The sequence below is a fragment of the Mus musculus genome, chromosome 10, assembly GCF_000001635.26.
Source record: "Mus musculus strain C57BL/6J chromosome 10, GRCm38.p6 C57BL/6J".
Classification (NCBI taxonomy): domain Eukaryota; kingdom Metazoa; phylum Chordata; class Mammalia; order Rodentia; family Muridae; genus Mus; species Mus musculus.
In genome coordinates this window covers 55795646-55818616 of record NC_000076.6, presented here as the reverse complement: position 1 = coordinate 55818616, position 22971 = coordinate 55795646, and positions in this window count along the sequence as shown.

Genomic DNA, 22971 nt, shown 5'->3' with positions numbered 1-22971 from the left:
TGTAGAATGACATTCAGAAGTTGGATCTGTCCTTGTACTTGTGAGTCCTGGGGTTTGAACTCAGATTGCCAGGTCCGGTAGCAGGTGCTTTTATGTGTTGAGCCATCTAGCCCAACTTCTGCTTGCCTTTGTTGATAGTTAATATGGTGAACTTTTTAGGTTCCTTTGTCTTTCATTTATTTGAAGTTTTGTATTTAAAGTGAGTTTTTGTTGAGACTATAGAACCAGATCTTAATTTTCTGTTTTGCAGATTGATTTTCTCTCTTGTATCTAATGTGCTATGAACATGAACATTTGAAGTGATTACTAAGATGACTGGAGTCAATTCAAATGTTGTCATTTGTTTTCTATTGGTTCCACTGTTTTCCCCTTTACAATTCTCTTATTTTTCCTTCTTTTGGTATAGAGTATTTTATATGGTTATATTTTGACTTGCTTCTTTTTCTAACACTTGTGATTCTTTCTATTTTTTAAACTATTTTCTAGAATATACGTGTAACTAATTTAAATACATTTTACATGTAAAAGCATATCATAACGGATACTCCTGATCCTTTCACTAATCTTTAATAATATACTTGTTACATATTTCTCAAGTCTATATATCATAATTCCTTAGTATGTTTTACTATTATGCTTTAAAAATTATTTAGATATATTAAAATAAGGAAAATAAAGCATGTATTGGCTTATATGTATATCTTCTCCAATGTTCTTCTTTTTCCCATAGTTCTTACTTATTTGCCTGTTTCATCTTATGCTACAGGTATGCTTGTGTTTCCATTTTTTTATGAATGTGTTTTCCTACACATTCCTCATTTAGAATCTAGGTTGCAAAGCTCTTAAAGATCTGATGAAATATTGACCTACTGTAATTCTGTTAATGTAGTGATAAGGTGTTGGGGAGAAAATCCCTAGAAAAAAATTACTATAAGACTGTTTATTGCTCCTAAATTTAACTTGAGAAATAGAGATCAGCAAATATGATAAACTATATTTATTTATGTATCAATGAAAACATTACAAGATAAACCTGCAGACCAGAGTAGCTGAATATGACTTTTGTGAGTGAAATCCTTAGGTATAAATTTAGAAATTCTCATGTAGATAATTAATAATTTTATAGAATGATATCATCCTCTGTAAAAAAGGGGCAAGTGGACTATAATCCTTCCATGTAGCTGAGACTCTTATAAAGCCTAACATAACTTGCCCGTATATATACAAAATGCTGTGAATCCATACATGGTACTGAAGAGATAGCTCTGTTTATGTTCCAGGGCAATTATACTTCCTAGATGCACTTCCTACCTGGTGGAGAAACAGTTAAGTTTACTGCACAAAGTTGTCTTTTGAGACTGGAACCTAATCAGGCATGCTGAGGAGGCAGACCATCAAATCCAAGGTGGTAAGTCTAATTGCTTTTATTTGTGCTGTGTACACTGTGTACATTCTGTCCCAGGGTAGAGCAGGCTTCAGATGAGGTTTCTCAATTAAAGTGAAACATCTTAGTCTGGCAACTTGAGTTCTGTAATGAAATTCTGAAGCGGCACTTCTTAGTGTGAAGCTGATGTGTCATATAGAACAGATTCATCATTCATTAACTTCAAATCAAATCAACATTTCTTTCTAAACCCAGGAGCAATATCTTCTCCAAACTAGCTGTGTGAATGCTACTGCAAGTACAGCAACATTATGTCTGAAGATGCTACATCTGAAATGTGTGCACCAAGCAATCTCAATTGATTTCCAAGGTCAACTCTCATCTCAAATGCCCAAATGAAGATTAGAACACAGCATGGCACAATAGGGCAGGTATTAGGTGGTATGATCAGGTCTCCTGCCTCTGAAGCAGGTTTCCTGAGTAGCAAACAGAGTAAGTCTGGCAGTGAGGAAATGAGCACGTGTGCTTAAACCATTAATAATACTCTTTTTGAACTTGTGTTCTGACTTTTCTCTTAGAAATATAGATTGAGGTTTTAGTGTGTGTCTCTGTAGTGAGGCATGGCTTTCCCCTTGGGTGGTCCTTTCTTCATATTTTAATATGTGTCAGGATAGTCTCTTTGTGTTTTTACTCTTTTATGAATTTTTCATAAAAAACTTCCCATGAATAGTTGCTAGTATTTCCATGACTCCTATTTTCCCACTTTCTTTCTTCATCTCCAAGCTTTATGAGTGCTTTATGATCATGCATAGCTCTTCCTTCACTATGTAACAGTGAAGAGACACTAACACAAGGACTGTATTTCTTAAGAGATTAAAAAATCTATACAAGTAATTCTCCATCTAAAACATAACTCTGACACAAGCTAGATTTTATTTTCCTTTGGATGCACGAGAGATAAAAGCTCCACACAATTCCAAAGAAAGGATTATTAAATTTTTATCAGCTAAAATCAATAGCAGAAATAACACCAAGAGCCCAGGGGTGGGAGAAAGCATGGCTAATCCACTTGGGCAAAGGAAATCATTTTGTTTGAAGAAATTTGTCTCAGTTGCATTTTAAATTAATTTGCTATATAATTAATTATTGCTCTCCAAATACAGTACAGAGAAAAAAATTCCTCTACCCTCCTTCTTTCTGACTCTGTATCACCAATGTGCTTTGTGCCTTACACATTTTTATTATTTCAATCTCTCAAAATATAAAGCAAAACATTCAAATTCAAAACAAGTATTCACTTTTAAGAAAAAGAAAACTTGAAGGAAATATAAGCAGCCACCTGGGTGTTAGCTCTTTCTTTCTTCCACTCAACCCTCATTGATGAGTGGTATATTTAATCAATCCCAATTTATAAAGATACACCTTGAAAAGACAACTTAATACTCATTTCTACATGTATCTATGGGTAAGCTTATCAAATGATATTTCCTTTATAGAAAGTAAAATGTCAAAAATACACAAAGAAGCTGAAATTTCACAACTCTGACAAATAGCATGAAAAACAAAGAAGAAAATTTAGACTTTTTACAGAGAGACATGAAAAATATTTCTCCTAAAAACATCTTTAGTTGGAATGCCCTTTGGTGTTTAATAGCATGGCCTCAGTATCAAAGCTTCAGCACAGGGTTCATGAACACATTTGTGATGGCATTGACCTTTGCTTTACAGCTTCAGGACTCTGTTTATTAATCAATCTTGTATAACTAAAAGGGCTGAAAATCGCCCATCTATCCAACCTTATTTCGCCCTGACTTATTTTTGTGATTTTTCTGTCATAGCTGCAATATTATAACTTTGAGTTGGAGAAATCTGTTTTAAATCAGCACATAAATTCACAGACAGAATCCTTTAATCAGTGAGGATACCTGAATAAGAACACAGGGTCTTAAAGGGTGGATGCAAGGCTAGGTTGTTTATGTTAGACAGAAAAAGTGTGTATCTCATGAAACATGAATAGACAAAAATATTTATTAACTATTCAAATATAGTGAGAAGTGTTACAAATATATGTTTGCTCAAAAGGTCCTCAAATAACTCAATGATGATTTTCTTGACAGCTCTGGGTTTGGTTGCCACTCTTCTTTCAAGTTTTTTTTTCATTTTCCCAACTTATTATTATTTTTTTTTAGTGTGTGTGTTTGCCAACATGTATGTACTTGCATTCCCCTACATCCCACGTGGCTGCAGATGCCAGACTAGGACATTGTATTCATGAACTGGAAATAAAGATGATTATGAGTTAATTTGTGATTACAGGGAACCAACCTTCCAGGCTTCCCTGCAAGAGCACCAATGCTATTAACTGCTGATCTACCTCCCCAGCCCACTATTCCAATTTCTCTTCTATTGTAATATGTTTTTCTCTAGTTTTAGGAATACCTTAAGTCTATAAGTTATTTCAAATAACATGTTAATCCAACACTTATTGTAATTCCTGAGACTAGTGGAGGACGAGTACATAAATGCACATATGTACACATTAATAAGTACACCAGCACAGGAAATAAGAAACCCACCTTGCTGAATGCTCCCAATACAACAAGCTGTGATTTAAGGAAACCACTTGCTTATTATTTTCTCATATTCCTTTCAAGAATCTATGAATTGGTGCACTGGCATACTTTTGACCGATACAATTTAGAAAGGTTACAAATCAAAAGGCTTAAATTGCTCTGTGAAACCTAATAGCCCACGAGCCAATACTCATGCCCCGGTTTGACAAATCGGGATTCATGCATCCATTTCAGACATAATACCTTGCAATAAAGATGAACACTGTTTCTTCAACTACCCAATGAATAGTTACCCAGGAAACATATTATATCTTCTTTTATAGAAGTTCCAAAGTAGTAGATGCTATTGTTATCATAGTCTTAAAGATTATGAAGCAGAGATTTACAAAGAGGAAGTCACTGATTCAAGTCATGTAGGTTTTAAATGTCAACCTGGGATATGGATGTGGTAGTGCTGCAGTGTCCTGTGGTCCATGAATTCAGCACTGTGGGTGTGGACAGTTCCCATTCTTTTAGGACTCTCCTTTGTCAAATACCATAAAGCCCACACAGTCTGAAGCCATGATTTGCTAAGCATGTATGAATTAACTTTCTCAGGGGTAAACTTTAAGTAATAAATGTAAAAGTCGGGGAGTGTCAATTCTTCCTCTGAAGCGCTCTCTCTCTCTCTCTCTCTCTCTCTCTCTCTCTCTCTCTCTCTCTCAGATCTCTTTGTAGAACTGAGCTCAACATCCCTCCAAAATAGGAAATAGCTCATTGACACTTCTTTTCTTGTCTCCTCTCCCTTTGATATCTCAATTATTCTGTTCCTTCACTCAATAAAATTCAAACAACCTCATTACACTTAAGACTTTATCCTATTTTTTTTTTTTTTTTTTTTTTGCTTGGGGTAAGGAGAATAGCTTTTCAATTTATTCACATATAGAAATATACTGTACACTATGAAAAATAAAATTATGCATATATGTGTATGTATATAACACATATATAGATTATGTGGATACATAAAATCATGGGCCATCAATTAGATTTATACTAACTTTTGAGAAGGAACATTTGAGTCACTTCCTGTTAATATCAGGAAATGTGTTATTAATTGTATTTGAAGAAATATTGAGAAAAAATAAACTTAACTATTCTTTTGTTGCCATTTTGTCATTAACAGGCCATATTTAAGGCAACTAAATTGATTTTTTCAAATATAGATACTTATGTTCTTTGAGAAATTATATGTTTAAAAGTGAATAAAGGAAAAAGTAGTTTACACATGCATAAGATGTGACCAAACACTATTTATGCTATAAATTACTTCATGCTATGAAGGAAATATCAATCTAAAGATCTCTATTAGAGAAAAGAGAATGGGAAGATGGGGGGAGTTAACTTTGCTAACATTTTTATACTGACAATGTGATTAATGTGATGATTCTTATGCTGTGTTCCTTTAGGCCTCACTACCAAATAACAGCTTCAAAATAGAAAGATACTGTAAGAAAGTCTCAGGTGCAAAATACCAGTCTTAACTCCATACTCTCCACAAAAAAGACCTACTGTGAACAATTAGAATCACCTTCAAACCTTCATATTTTGTGTTCTTTGAATGATCCTCTTGGTCCTGGTTGTATCACACCTTCTTCATATTTGACAACACATTCTTTGCACATCTTCCATGATGTTTTCCCATCTGTACTTTAAAAGTATGATTGGAAAATTCTCATATTACAAATACCTGAGCATTGTATAGGGTTTTTTTGCCTTTAAAAAATGAATAATAGGCTACCATAGAAAGAATACTTAATATATGATACTATTTTACTTTCTCAATATTTTTATATTCTAGAAAAAAATGGTATCTGTCTCACTTTTCCTGTGGCTCTGACAAAATGCCAAGGTACAATCAATTTATGAAAAGAAGGATTTATTTTGGTACAGTTTCAAGTTTCAGCCCATTATGGCAGTCATGTCAAGACAGCAGGAGCATGAAGCCACTGGTCATATTGCATCCACAGTCAAGAAGAAGAAATCAATACATGTTGTTTTTTAGCTAGCCTTCTCTGTTTTGTGCAGTCTGAGAACCAAGACCAAAAATGTTGCTTCCTTTTTTTTAGAGTGAGCTTTCCACTTCAATAACTTAATCAAGATAATCCCTTACAGGCATGCCCCAAACTACTGTAGCTTAAATAATCCCTCACAGGTGATTCAGAAGGGTTGGTTACCTCCTGTGTGATTTAAAATCCTGTCAAGGTCAAAAACACAAAAGAGCTTCGCAATCTATAATACATTTCTTGATATATTTATATAAATCATTAAAGCACTATAATCCTTAAAATTCATTATAGAACCATAATTTTCTGATTACTCTTAGAGGTCTAATTTTTATCTTGAGATTTTGGGGTAATAAACAAATCTAAATATACATTTATCAAAAATTTCTGAAATGTGTTGAAAGAAGCATAATAGCATTAATTAATAAGTACTAAATATCATTAATGAAGTACTTATATATGCTAAACCTTGTGATAATTGTTTTATTCATGCCACTTCACTCAAATTCTCATTATTTTTATACTTGAGGAAGCTGAATTTCATTTAAGAAAGGCTTGCCTAAATTCACCAAGTAATTAACAGATAGCTGAAGGGTAGGAGTGGGGTCATAACCCAATGTCTTTAAAGTTAAAAGCCCTGCTCTTAACTGCAAATCTAAAGATGAAGGTGATAAGAACTGAAGAAAAAGAAGGCATTGATTAGCAAATGACACTTTCTTCTGACTGAAAATAGCTATCTCTGTGAGTATAATTCTGAGCTCAAGAAATTTTGTCAAGCCCTAAATATGACTCAATTATTGTTATGCACAATAGCAGATGGGCATAGAAGCCCAATACTGAGTCCAAATGTGTGTCTCTATAAACAGTCTTTCTGTTTACATAAAGCTACCCCACAGAGCAATTTGTTTTGAAAGTGCATGGCAGTGACTATTCACTTTACACCTGACCAGGCAGCAAATTCAGACGAAGTAAATTGAAAGAGCCATGTTCAGAATAGATAATCAGCTAGCAGGAAATTGCTGCTATTAGTTTTAAAAAGTGAAATAACCACTTGAGAATGGTAGAAGTAATTTTTGACTGAAATGGCACATACATTTCTATAAGTTTCAAATAAGATCATTAATTTGAGAACTCGAATAATGCTTATTGTTTCTGTTTCGATTAAATTAACAAAATGTTTTACGTATTTGTTTTTCAAAATTCTTGTGATACTTTTGTATATGTTTGCATGGTAAGGTGCCTAAATTGCCTTGGTAACATACACAGTGTCTCATAGATGTAGCATGTTTTAGGGCAAGATGTGAATGCAAACACTGAGGATTTCTTAGGAATAATTAAGTCTGAATAGATTATGGTGTTACCATGGTGTGCTATTAATATCTTGAAGTGTGTTTGATGTAATTGAAATTACACATATTAATGTCTTTTACCCTTTATTCATATAAATTTAATGTTTCTAGATTCAACACATGAGTGACATCATGGCGTTTTTGCCTTCATTACATATACATGCTTGTGTGCATTGCCACCCATGGGAAGGTCATTCAGGGAAGTATAAAAAAAACAGGCTGAATAATCCATGGGAAACAGGCCGAGGAAATAATGATTCCTCTGTAGTTTTTGATTCAAGGTCCTTCCTTGAATTCCGGTCTTTATTTCCATTAGTGATAGACTACAACCTATAAAGTTAAATCACCCTTTTTATTTCCAGGTTTGACTTGGTCAACTTTCATCACACTAACAGAAAGCAACCTATGGCTTTTGGTGTATAGACCTTTTACTTCCTTAATTAAATTTATTCCTCAGCATGATATTTTATTTGGTGATAAATGAATTTTCTCTTTTGAATTTTTTTGAGACAAGGATTCTCTATGAAGCCCCGGTTGTCTTCCTGGAACTTGTGTTATAGATCAGGCTGGACAGACTCAGAGATCTCCCTACCCCTGCTTCCCCAGTGCTGGGATTATCACCACACCCAGCTTTAATGAGTTGTTGTTGTTTGCTTTTGTGCTTTTTAATTTCCTTTTTGCCCTAATTCTTGAATAGATGTAGAACTTCATGCAATGGAAGGAGTTTATAGTTTACGCTCATGTAGGCTATCCTGCTGTTGAAGAAGGCCTGGAGATTGCATCTAAGACTTAGTCCACTGGGGCTACTTTAGAGCCTGAATTCTCAGGTGCTATCCTACTAGCTGAGTCAATAAAGCCCCCACTTTATTGAGTTGAGCTGGAGTCTGCATGAATCCTAGGATCACTTTGGACTGGAAACATGTAGACTAGATTGGCTGTGAGGCTAATCTGCTTGTGACAATCAGGAAATCTGAGTGTATCAGGCAGACTAAAAAGCCAAGTTTGTGATTTCTGGCTTATCTGATGACTGGGACCCATGAAGGTCCCAGGTCAATCCTGTGGTGATCTAGGGACCAGGATCATATGGGGTCAGTTCAGTTTCTGAATCTACTGGATATGGTTTGGCCTTAGGACTGTTGGAATTTGAAGATATTGACTTGAGGTCTGGGATGGGCCTGATACATGAGCATATGAGATTTAGTAGTAGAGCTTCTGACAATGATTTATATATTAATACAGATCAGTACATAGGACTCCAGGCATCCATCTGGAGACTGGATATGAGGCTCTGTGGCAGGATATATCAGTCTCTGGGATATAACTTAATGATGCAAGTATAGAGACTAGCCTATTTCTAGTGTAGGGATTGTGTCTGCCAGTGCCATCCTGGAGATATGAGTAATGGTCTGACATTGGCTTTGATCAGATTGAACATTCTATTAATGCTGTGCTTGAATCTGGTCTCTGTCAACAGTTTACTCGAGTCAGGCTTGAAGCTAGGTCCAAGGCAAGACCAACTGCTCATATCATCCTCTAGCCTTATATATCTGCTTTGATTTCTTTCCTGTGCCATGTTGTCTAGATTTGGAGGATGGATAACATATGGTTTGGCTATAGTTTGGCTGTGTCTTCCAATGTTTCATGCACTGGGAACATGGTATCTATCGTGTGCTTTTAAGAATTCTGCATGCCATTAGAGACATTGGTCTCTAAAGTGATTTAGTAGTTTTCAGGGACTCTTGCATTAATTCTCCTACAAGGGAGTTGTTCCCTGCTTCTGTCCTTCCTTCTCCTTTCCTGTCTTCCTATGTGATCTCTCTCTCACACATAAAATCTTTGCACTGAGGATATCAGCCATGTCAAACTGTGTCCAAATCTATGGAGCCACCTAATTTTGGATGCAATGACTTCCAAAGCTATGAATTAAATGAAGTTCTTTTTCAAGAACCCTTAGGTTAAGGCAGGTTATTGTAGCAACAGGAAACAGAATGATACATGCTGGTATGTGAATCCATCCTTACCCTTCTCAGCTTCCTTTCATTATCCTCTGATAGATACGCAGATAGACCCTGGTGCTGTCTTTAGGTTTGTGAAGATATTTTTAGGCATGGATAGCTGTTGAAATTCATATGTCTGTGAGGGGCAAGTGTTGAAAAATCTTACTCTGCTAACTTGCTGACAAACCTTCTCCAGATCCAGACCGGTATTTTTAAAGAAAGACATCACTTATTTTCAGAGCCAGGTTACATTTCCTAAAATTAAAGCTACTCTTCCCTATCACTTAAGGGCCACAGTATTCACTGAATACATTATATATGACTGTAAAGAAAATGTTTTCAGTTAGATTATGGTGAGCTATGTATTTGCTAGAAAGACAAAGTATTTATTATGTGCCACATTTATTTAAGGTATGAATAAGGATATTTAATCTCACGGAAGTAATTTTATATAGAAAGGTTAAGTAAATTTTTCTCATGTTGATTTCTTAATATGTATTTTTTAGGCCTGTGTATATGTACACAATGAGTATTATAAGAAAATATTTGTCATGTTAGTACTTCTATGGGAAACAAGCTTGGCTATTTATAGGCATAGTGTCCCTAAGTAAATGTAACAATATATTTGACAATTAAAACAAACGAGAGTAATTTTCTTTTTGGAGTGCCTTTTAGAATTAAAGTAGGGTATTTGACCCCTGATAAACAGAACTTATGGATTTGAAACATTTCAAATGCACACTATTTTATGAGCTTTTTTCCCCGCAGTGTCTTTTATGTACCTTATTCACAAACTGGTTCTTTATAAAATCAATACACAAAAATAAAAGATTAACATTTGAGTATTATTTAGAAAGTTGAAATTATTCCCTCACTGTCATGTTATTTGAGATGATGGGGTTTCCTTTATCAGCAACTGCCTGATTTAGGTTGTGTATGTATCCAGATTACCATGTTAGCCTAAGACCACTGACTAACTGTCCCTTTAACAACAGATTTTTCTTCTTTCTGTTCCTTTATAATTTTTCTCTTATGGTTGTTTATTAGGTCTTTAAGGATTTCTTTAATCATATACACCCTTTGTCCACCAATTCTTCCAAGATCCAGCCTCTGTCTCTTTTCTATAACTTTGTGTACTCTTTTCCCTATAATGGGGAATTTGTACTGTACAAATATTCTTTGATGTGTGGCCTTCCACTGGAGTGTGATCAACTATCAGTACTACACACACTATTAGAGAAATCTTAGCCATCTTCTCTCGGCAGCTACCAATTGCCAATAGCTCCACTGCTAGGGAGGGTAGAGTTTTATGCCCAACTCCTCTCTTCATGCTGCCATTTTGTCTGGATTGGTTTTGTATAGGTCATATGTATCCTGTGGTATGTGATAGGTTTTTCTGGAAAGAAAATCTGTTATTATGTATTATATTTAAAGTCAAAATTTATCATTGCTAGAAGTGTTTTCTTTGGTACAACGTAAATTTATATTGTATATTAATTACTCTTCTCATTTTTTTTGTATGTGTGACATAATGTCTAACAAAGAGTAGCGTAAGGGAGGACATTTATTTGTACTCATAGTGCAAAGGGAAAGAACTCAGCACTGTAGGTAGTTAGTGGCAGCAGGACAATAAGGCAGCTGTTGATATTACATCCAGCCATAAAGCAGAGAGAGACTGGGGCTTGCTTTCTCCCTTTTAGTCATTCCAGAGCCCAGCTCTGGTTCCGGTTGAGCCTTTCTAACTTACTTACCCTAATCTAGAAAACTCCTCATAGACGTTTCTCTTATAGGATTCAATAGACGCTGTTAGGTTAACAATCAACACCAACCATCAGTGTATATCAGTGTAAGATCATTTATAAATGCCATCTAAGTCCCTCTCCTTTAGCAGGCATATAGTTTTCAGAATTTCTTTTAAGTACAACTGATCATTTACCACATCTGTGCTACCTTTGTGTGTGATGGTGAAGAATGTTTCAAATGCTTTGATTTCATTTTCATAAGGCTATGTTGAGAAACATGTAACAATTTGTTGAACTTGGGCCAAATGAGACCTCTAGAATCTTTCAACCGAGTATAGTTCCCTGTTCTTTCCCAAGTCATATTAATACTTGATATATTTTTATATAAAAATTAATTTCTTTGTTTCTTATTATGTTTTACTTGAAATTTTAAACATATTTATACTAGAATAAATGTCATAATATAAAAAATTACTGATAATTATGGAAAAGATTGTTAAATATTTTTCCTCTCTGCTGCTTTAATCATAGAAGTCATTGAATATGTTGGATAGCACATGTTTTACCAAATAGTTCATTGTTAGTATCACTATTTTTCAATTTAGGAAAAGTTAATATTGTCTCTATTTTATTTATATGAAATCCAAAACCTAGAATTTGACTGTTTCATGGTTTAATTGTGTGGATTTGACTGTTTCATAGTTTAATTATGTGAATAGTACAATTCTAATTTCAATCCAGGATTACTTTCCTATAAACCTATATGAATTTCCCTTTTTATTTATTATTAAATTTATTTATGTATTTATATCCTGACCCCCCCTCACAGGATTCCTCCCTATTTTCCCTCCCCTTCTTATCTGACAGGGTCTCCCCACTATATTACACTACCCTGTTGAATCAAGTCTTTGTAGGATTAGGCATATCCCCTCCAACTGAGACCAGACAAGGCAGCAATTTGCTGCATCTGGGTCTGGGGCCTGGACCAGCCATGCATGCTCTTTGGTTTGTGGCTTATTCTCTGGGAGCTCCCAGACATCCAGATTAGTTGACTCTGTTGCTCTTCCTGTAGCGTTGCTATTGCCTTCAGGGCTTCCAATACTTCCCCTAACTCTTTCATAGGGGTTCCCCAACCTCTGCCCAACATTTGTGTATCAGTACCTGCATTTGTCTCAGTCAGCTGCTAGATAGACCTTCTCAGAGGAAAGCTATACTATGCTCTGCAAGCATAGTTTAGCATCACTAATAGTGTCAGGGATTTATGCTTGTCCATAGGCTAGGTCTCAAGTTGGGTCATTCACTGGTTGGCCATTCCTTCAGTCTCTGATCCATCATTGTCCCTGCATCTCGTATATACAGAAATAATTTGGGGTCAAATATTTTGTAGGAAGTTTGGTGTCCTGAACCCTCCACTGGTGGTCCTGTCTGGTTACTGGAGGTGGTCTGTTTGGGTTCCATATCTCAACTGTTGGGCTTTTCAGCTAAGATCAGCCACATTGACTCCTGGGAGCCTCCTCTATCACAGGTCTTTGGGAATTCCAAGAGATTATTACCCTTACCAACCAACTCCAGCAGCTGCGTATTTTCAAACATTCTCCGGATCCTCTGCGCCTCTCTCTTATCTCTCCCCATATTTGATTGAACTTCCTTTTTAATGGAGTACTACTCAGCTATTAAAAAGAATGAATTCACGGAATTCCTAGGCAAATGGTTGGACCTGGAGGGCATCATCCTGAGTGAGGTAACCCAATCACAAAAGAACTCAAATGAAATGTACTCACTGATAAGTGGATATTAACCCAGAAACTTAGTATAGCGAGATATAAGGTACAATATGCAAAACATATGAAACTGAAGAAGAACGAAGACCAAAGTGTGGACACTTTGCTCATTCTTAGAATTGGAAACAATCACCCATGGAAGGAGTTACAGAGACAAAGTTTAGAGCTGAGACAAAAGGATGGTCCATCTAGAGACTGCCATATCCAGGGATCCATCCCATAATTAGCCTCCAAGCAATGACACCATTGCATACACTAGCAAGCCTTTGTTGCAAGGACGGTGATATAGCTGTCCCTTGTGAGACTAGGCTGGGGCCTAGCAAACACAGAAGTGGATGCTCACAGTCAACTATTGGATGGATCACAGGGCCCCCAATGGAGGAGCTAGAGAAAGTATCCAAGGAGCTAAAGAGATCTGCAACCCTATGGGAGGAACAACATTATGAACTAACCAGTACCCCAGAGCTCTTGACTCTAGCTACATATGTATCAAAAGATGACCTAGTCGGCCATCACTGGAAAGAGAGGCCCATTGGTCAGGCAAACGTTATATGCCCCAGTACAAAAAATGGGAATGGGTGGGTAGGGGAGTGGGGTTGGGGCTTTTGGGATAGCATTGGAAATGTAATTGAAGAAAATACGTAATAAAAAAAAGAAAAATAAAAAAAAATAAAAAAAATAAAAACTCTAAGAGTACTTTAGTATGCAAGTCATGTCTATAAACCAGCAGTTTGGAAATTGCCTAAATTGCCTGCTAAACAGTATTATATATGAAATATTACTTTTGTTTCAGAGGATCATTATAGTAATTGACACCCAATGTTCTTTTGGCTTAAATACTGGATTATCTTAATGCCCATTTGCCATATCATTTTTTAACTTATTTTCCCTCAAAAATTTCCATTACTGCAGCTACATGCAGAACACATAGTGTTTATCTTAGAAGTTTAAACTATTTTTCTTCTATCCAGTGTAATCTATACTTTATCAGTGGGTACAGTAGTCAAAAGAATCTATGTCAAGTGATATTTTCCATACCTACTAATGTATCCAATAAATAAAAGAGTTCAACTGAACTCCTCTTAGAAACACCACATCAGTCATCCTTGTTCAGAATGGTCAGAGTGGTTTTTCTGTCCAACATCCCATAATTAATACAAACTTTGGGTTAACATTTTACAGGCTAGTCTTTGAGAAACTCATATACAAACACAATGCATGAACGTTAGTTAAAAATTTGCTTATGAAAAGCAACGTGCTGAAAATCAAATGAATTATTTTTCAGCTAGATTTTGAGGGAAGGAGGGAGGGAGGGAGGGAGAGAGGGAGGGAGAGAGAGAGAGAGAGAGAGAGAGAGAGAGAGAGAGAGAGAGAGAGAGAGAGAGAGAGAAGAAGAAGAAGAAGAAGGAGGAGGAGGAGGAGGAATCAAATGATTTTTAAGGGTAGGATTATTTGTTTCCACATTCATAATTTTATGAGAAAGGAAAGCTGCCCCTGCACTTCTTTTCTGGAAGTATTTTGTAACTCAACCATCAAGCTGAACTATGTGTGCTAGTGGATGTTGAATTCCTGTTGACACTAAAACTGGCATGGCTCTTGTGTAAAAAGTCTTTAAAATGAGTATGATTGGTTTGAAATCTCTTTTATTAACAAGCAAAAATTGTTTATTATTTGTGTATTTGTAAAACAAAAACAACAGTTCAGTCTCCGTGACCAGAGATCAGCTTTAGTGGGATGTTCTGTGGATCTTGTTCACCACTCCAGGCAGTCACCTGAACTTGGAAGAGCGGGGCCTAAAATGCAGACATACTAAAGTCTCATGCAATAGCCATCTTTGTTCAGAGCATGAAAAATTGTGCTACAAGGGTTTAGAAGTCACCCTAGAAAAGTATACAATCACAAAGACAAGCCACACATGGCAAAAATATGTTTTTCCATAGAGGCATATGAATAACAACAGCTGAGGTAAACTCACTTGTATGCACTATACTTGAGGTGAGAATGAAAACGCAGTCCAAAAGCAATTCCATGTTTTGAAGAAACTGAGGTCACAAGACTATTGTCCTTTTATTTTTGAGTTTATTTACAAGCACTCTGAATTCTCACATGACTCCACTTTTGGATGGTGTTCTGGCAAGTAAGGTGCATACAAGTGAGTACCACTGGAGTGGTACTGATCAGTTGTTTGTTTAATGGAGAGGCACATTCAGAGGATGCCCCTACTGAGGGGGATCTTTGAGAAATTTGAGGTCTGAGGTTTTGACAAAGGACTTTTTCCTCAAGACAGTCACCTCAAGAACATTTTGCTATCTGATTGGAGATATAGCTTACTCACAGAGCATTTGCCAAGGGTATTTTGTTAGCGGGGGAACCCTTTTAATGCATCTAGTTTTATTTGGGGGCATTGTGATATCTATTTCCTTTATATGAGAAAGTTATTTTTGAGTTTCTTCTCTCACATTTTAACAGCAGGGAGAAAACAAGAGGCCACTGCAATACTCTGTCTGAAAATCTTACAGTTAAATAAATTTCCTGTATTATATATTACTGCAGGTGACTGCTGGGGCAAATTTCTGATGTTACAGAATAAAGATCTACCATCTTTAAGTTTTCAACACTTATTTACCTATTCGAAGCTTTTAGCAGTAACATCAGTGAAGCTGTTTTGCCTCTTTCTTTTTGGATACTGATATTTTGGGAAAATATTTACTGGCTCTAAATGTTTTCTAGTGAATTCCCTAACAGTCTTTTAAGGATCATATAATATGAATAAAGGAATAATTTGACTCAATCTTTCCTACTTGTGTAAGCACCCTCCATTCCTATTTGTGTGTCTTTTATTTATTTTTATATTGCTTTACCTAAGACTTTGAGCACTTAATGATTATGAATAGAGAGAATGGGAATCTTTCTTTTGTTATGATTTTAAATGAATTGTTTTCAGTTTTTTCTACTGGATTTAAATTATCTTTACAATGGGTCTTTATAGGAATAGTTGTCTTCAGGATGTTGTACTCACTGGCTCAGCAACTGTTGTTACCTGCTCAAAACCTATACAAGATAAAGCCAGTCCACATGTCAACCTGATTAGGGAATATCATCTCAATTTGTTGGTATTATTGATTGATTTGTTTGATAAGCACACACATATATTTTTATGTACTATCCTAGTTTTTATATATTAGAACCCATAATAGCACCTTGTCAATTTCACCTTTGTTCTTCAACATGTTAATTTATGCAACATAAAATTGTATTAAACTTATTTTGTAGGTGAAGATGTTGAGCAAGAGTGTTTCAGTAACTTGCCTAAGAGTCATGCAAATAATAATCATTGGAATTTATACCCCTTGCTTTCCTTGTAATAATAATAATATACTTGCCATTTTATCTTGAAAATTATTAGGCAATCAATAACCTTTATTCTATGATATATATCTATATTATACATGTTACATATATTATATACATGAATTTGTGAAATGAATTATGTATATGAAATATAATCTAGCATTGAACATAGGTAATTTACTAGTATGCCATGTTTTCAAAAATTCCTAGTAAAATGGAAGCCAGATACATTTTCAGTTAAACATGGTTTGTCTATCATACTCAAACACTACAGGAAATTTGTGGTGACTAGCAATTTAGTTCTCTTGATCATTTCACTAAATCCTGAAGATTCCTGTGGGGAAAAATTGCCATTTCTTCTAGATAGAAATGCACACATACTATCTTGTCTTTCCTGGAAATATCTTCTCTCACTAAAACTGTTCTTAAAAGACACTGTTGATGTGGTCTTATAGTGGAATTTTTGTTGCCATTCAGTGTATCTGTTTTTAACAGTAACTTTGAAGAGTTTCAAGGGCTGTCTAAGATCAGTTTTGTGTTTGATTAATGCAGCAACAAAACTCAGCCCAGCCAATAGAAATGCATGCTATAAATAACCTGCAGCCACATTATCATTTCATTATGAGTCTAATGAAATATTGTCTTAAGGAGGGAGCCACTGCTGACAGCAGTGCAAAGCAAGACATCAGAGATTCCATTTAAGTGCCGGGGGCAGTGTTATTTACTGCCATCCACTCATGTTACTGCCAGGCTTTTTAAATTTACAAAGAGGGAATATATCTTCTCAGCTCATGACAGCTGAGGGGGAAGCCATATTGGTGGAAATACAATCTAATAAATGACCAAATAAGACTTTGCTTTTTCTTCTGTTGAAGTTAGATAAAGCTGTAAAAGCAGTGCACTATCTATTCCAGAGAAATCAGAATTCAGAAATTCCAAAAACCTCTTAATAGTACTGTTTTCAAATCAAATTATACCTCCATTCTCATCATTTTATCTACACTTACTTTTAAAAACCCCTACCACTAACAAAATCAAATTATCACAAATAATCTGTATTCCGTTCTACTTAGATACACATATGCAAGCACCACATAGGCATTCATATACATCACAAACACACACACACACACACACACACACACACACACACACACACACACACACACTTAGTACCATACCTTCTATGCTATGCTAAGTAGCCTAGTAAAAACATAAGTAATTTTTTTGATGGCAGATTACCTGCAGAGCAGTTCAGAAAGATAAGATTCAGTGAAGATAAAAATATATACTGTCATTTTTATGAAAAATTAATTTGATACAATATAGCAAAGATTTCTTATACAGAAAGAAACAATGGTTTGATCTGCTCTTTATCTTACTGCAGGGACATAGGAAGTATTAGATACACCATGTCCATTCAAACTATCAACTTTAGAGATCGGGTATCAAAGCATCATTTTTTTTCCATTTTTATTAGGTATTTAGCTCATTTACATTTCCAATGCTATACCAAAAGTCCCCCATACCCACCCACCCCCACTCCCCTACCCACCCACTCCCTCTTTTTGGCCCTGGCGTTCCCCTGTACTGGGGCATATAAAGTTTGCATGTCCAGTGGGCCTCTCTTTCCAGTGATGGCCGACTAGGCCATCTTTTGATACATATGCAGCTAGAGTCAAGAGCTCCGGGGTACTGGTTAGTTCATAATGTTGTTCCACCTATAGGGTTGCAGATCTCTTTAGCTCCTTGGGTACTTTCTCTAGCTCCTCCATTGGGAGCCCTGTGATCCATCCATTAGCTGACTGTGAGCATCCACTTCTGTGTTTGCTAGGCCCTGGCATAGTCTCACAAGAGACAGCTACATCTGGGTCCTTTCGATAAAACCTTGCTAGTGTATGCAATGGTGTCAGCGTTTGGATGCTGATTATGGGGTGGATCCCTGGATATGGCAGTCTCTACATGGTCCATCCTTTCATCTCAGCTCCAAACTTTGTCTCTGTAACTCCTTCCATGGGTGTTTTGTTCCCAATTCTAAGGAGGGGCATAGTGTCCACACTTCAGTCTTCATTTTTCTTGAGTTTCATGTGTTTAGGAAATTGTATCTTATATCTCGGGTATCCTAGGTTTTGGGCTAATATCCACTTATCAGTGAGTACATATTGTGTGAGTTCCTTTGTGAATGTGTTACCTCACTCAGGATGATGCCCTCCAGGTCCATCCATTTGCCTAGGAATTTCATAAATTCATTCTTTTTAATAGCTGAGTAGTACTCCATTGTGTAGATGTACCACATTTTCTGTATCCATTCCTCTGTTGAGGGGCATCTGGGTTCTTTCCAGCTTCTGGCTATTATAAATAAGGCTGCTATGAACATAGTGGAGCATGTGTCCTTCTTACCAGTTGGGGCATCTTCTGGATATATGCCCAGGAGAGGTATTGCTGGATCCTCTGGTAGTACTATGTCCAATTTTCTGAGGAACCGCCAGACTGATTTCCAGAGTGGTTGTACAAGCCTGCAATCCCACCAACAATGGAGGAATGTTCCTCTTTCTCCACATCCACGCCAGCATCTGCTGTCACCTGAATTTTTGATCTTAGCCATTCTGACTGGTGTGAGGTGGAATCTCAGGGTTGTTTTGATTTGCATTTCCCTGATGATTAAGGATGTTGAACATTTTTTCAGGTGCTTCTCTGCCAATCGGTATTCCTCAGGTGAGAATTCTTTGTTCAGTTCTGAGCTCCATTTTTTAATGGGGTTATTTGATTTTCTGAAGTCCACCTTCTTGATATATGTTGGATATTAGTCCCCTATCTGATTTAGGATAGGTAAAGTTCCTTTCCCAATCTGTTGGTGGTCTTTTTGGCTATACTCGTCAAAGCATCATTTTAAGAGATTACTCAACTGTTGTTTGTGGCAGATGCTAGAAATTGGGGTCACTGTGGATCATCCAAAAGACTTAATGTCCACTTAGTAGAGCTATGTGAAACTTGGATTGTCTCATGGTCTGACAGTACACATATGAAACTCTGATCCATAGGTGACTCGGATGGTAGTTAAATTCTGGGACCAAGCATTTTCTTGTAATCTACCAGACTAGCTGAGAACAGTGCTTCTCTAGGCATCAGTGGGAGGGCTTGTTAAAACAGGCAGTAGATACAGTCCTGATTTTCTGATTCAGTAGGCCTAGGGATGGAAGGCTGAGAACTTACACATCTAATAATGTCACAGACATTACCACACTGATTTAACTAACACTTGAACAGCACTAGATTAGAAAGCTAATGTGTTTTTCAGTAGACCCACTTCCAAAGGTTCAAAATTCATTTTCACATATTTCTATATAGTAACAGACCGTTTTGCTTTGAATAAGAAATGTCTTCCATGTGCATTTTAACACTTGGTCCACAATTGTTAGCATTGCTTAGGGAGGTTGTGAAACTTTTGATTGTGAGTCCTTGCTGGAAGAAACACACCACTGGGGGTGGGTATAGAGAGTTCATAGCCATGTTTCTCTTGCAATTTGATCTCTCTGATTCTTATGTACAGCAAAATATGATCATTCTGTTTTCTATCCCTGCCCCATGCTGTCCTTATTATTATAGACTCTATCCCTCTGGAACCATAAGTCAAAATATACTCTTTTCCTTAAGTTTCTTCTAGTCAGGTTATTTTATCACAGCAATGGAAAAGCAATCAATATACCAACTATGCCTATATGTCTTTGAGTGATGGTGGTGGTGGTGGTGGTGGTGGTGTTCTGATTGGTTTTGCTTCAGTATGGATTAAACCCAGGGTTGTGCACAGACAAATATTTTAACACTGAACTACACGAAGCAGTCAAGGAGGAAGGGTATTTGGAGGGGAAGGAGACTTTGTCTTGCGAGAGATTGAGGTTTCTTTCTCTAATAACCTTTAGCTGCCTTGACTCTAACTTTGAAACCAGAAGCTGCCTCTGTGTGAAATAACACTTGTTGGGATTAACAGCGGGGGATTAAGTAAAGAATTAGTTGCTAGGGCTTCTTTCTATCTTGTCCACAGATACCACCTCTCTTGCCAGGTGGGAGGGGTATTTGAAGCAATAAACTTTTATTAAACCAGGAGAAGAGAGTCTTGCACATAGAATGAAAAATATTTACACAAGCAAATATAGATAAACACAGATATATTCATGCACACATTCATCACCACATACTTATTTTGGGCCCAACAATCTGTCTAGTGAACTTAGTTCTCATATAAACACATCCTATACTCATGAACAAATGCATATTGAGCAAAAGCCCAAGTGACAGAGCAGAAAGAACTCACTCATTCTGGATGAAAGATAAGCTTCAACCTTTATTGCATAGAGAAAGAAAAGGCTAAATGAATTAAACCCAAGTTTGTTAGAAAAAAGCCTTGTCCTCTTTAGTAATACGAAGACTGCCTTGTTGTTAGGAAGAAACCTGTTCTGTCCCATGTTAAGGGGAAGGCTGGCTGCTCTTTTTGCTCTCTCTGCAGCTCCTTCTTTCTCTTTCTGCTTTCTGTGGACTGCCCTCTTCTTCCTCCTAATTCTGTTCTTTCCTTTTGCACCTAATGTCTTCATTCCCAGTTTTTGGTAAATATTTTAAAAAAGAGAATAGAGCACGTAGTATCTTTTTCAAAAGTTCATAATAGGTTTAAATATGAGTTTAAATAATAAGCTGAATAAGAAGCTTACAACAGAGATGTTTACCTGTGTCTCCGTTAAGCCTAGTTATTTAGCTAGTCTTCATTATCTGTCACTAAGTCCACAGGTTCATTGAGAGTCTGAAACTATAATTCTTGTGTCTAAGTTAACATTAAAGTTTTCGTAGATAAACCCAGTGAATATTTGCTCTTCTGTCAGTGTACCTAAAATAAATCACTCATTCTCAGTTTAGTCAATTTCTTTGCAGCCTGAAGGAATGTATTACTAAATTACAAATGCCTGCATTCTATCTCAGAAGAAATAACTCATGACACATGAAGACTGGCAGTGTTTTAATTGCCATTTTCATATCAGAGAGAGCTCTAATTGCAGTCCTAATTATAAAGGACTTAATAATTGCTAGTATAATTTTAGAAATTCTTATAGAATCATCATTAGGGATTAAGAAATCATCTATTTGTTTAGCACCAATACAAGATAGTACATCTTTGTTGATCTGCAGAAAATTTGGCACATAGGGAATGCTAATGCCCAGGGATTATTATATTAATTTAATAATAACAGGAAAGGCATACCAATAGCAAGAATCAAATCCTGAAGCCATCCCTTGGGTGTTGATTGTAAGGGCTCATTCATCCCAGTCCACAGTGTAGCCATTTCAGGAAGACCACCTAGTCTTTAATTAGCCTCTTCTAGATGGTTCCTGTCATCAGTCCATGAAGTTTCAAGTGTTGTGTATGACATTACCTTAAGTGTAGAGTGTTTTTTAAAACATTCCACTAAATGTTCTTTACTTGTATTTTGTAGACCCAGTATTTAATTGTAGTATCTTATTATTTTAAATAATTCTTGATTCTTACCTGGTTCAGAATTTCTCTGCTAACTTAGAAAATGCCCAGAAAATGGCAATAAAAGGCTATATGGTATGTCTTGGAGATACCTTAGTATATAAAATGTTGACATGACAAACACAAGGACATTAGTTAGAGTCCTTTGGACCCTTGTGATATTATTGCTAGGATGACATGTACTTGCTATCCCAGTGCATAGATGGAGAAGACAGATAGATCTCTATGGCTTCTTGGCAAACCTACAGATCACAAACTGTGTTTGTTATCTGGCATCTCTGTGCAGATGCATATTTGTGCACCTGCATACACACACACACACACACACACACACACACACACACACACACACGTATCTAAATAGTAAAGTCTAAACTCTCTCAAGAGAACACCTGGTTCTGTTAGTTCATTGAGTTATCAGAATGCTTCCTGTTATAGACATGTATGTTCTTCCTACTTCGTGGAGTAACAGAGTGAAGCTCAAGAAACGTGTTCAAAACTCTTAGTTCTTGACTTGTAACTCTTCTGTCCCAGCAAAAAGACAAATACATATTTCTTAACATATCCTACTCAGGAATCTTTGCTTTGTTCTTTTCTCATTACTTATGTTGTTTGCCTCGGATTATATACTGTATTAGCATTTGCTCCTTCAAGTGGTTACTTATTTTTGTCTCTTCTGCCCTTTCAATGCTTGGGATCAAACCTTGGGCCTTAGGTCTCAGATCTACTTGTCAAGTGCTTTACCACTGAGGTATATTATTAGTCCCTTTATTTAACTTTGAGGCTCAGTTGTTCAGGATGACACTGCATTAGAATCATCCTTCCTCAGCTTCCTGAGTAGCTGGTATTAGAGGTATGTTTAGTATGTGCCACCATACCTTGCCTCTTCAGTTCCTTCAAAGCAGTCAAGTGGTAGTCTTCCCTATGTCTTTATGGCTAGCACACTGCCCACTGAGTGCCATGTATGATGATAGACACTTTTAGTGATATTGTTTGTGCAAATTCATTCCAACAGAGAAAGAAGTTTTGGGAATTTAATCAATCATAAATTTACTTTCTAACTTATCTGGTCAATTAATGGTTAAGCAGTAATATCAGCAGACTTATCTTAGACTTGTGACTATGTTAACATAACAGGGGAAAATAACTTTAAAGATGGCCCCAAATGAAGAATTTTGAAATGGAGGGATTGAATTATCCAAACAGACCCGCTGTAATCGCAAAGCTC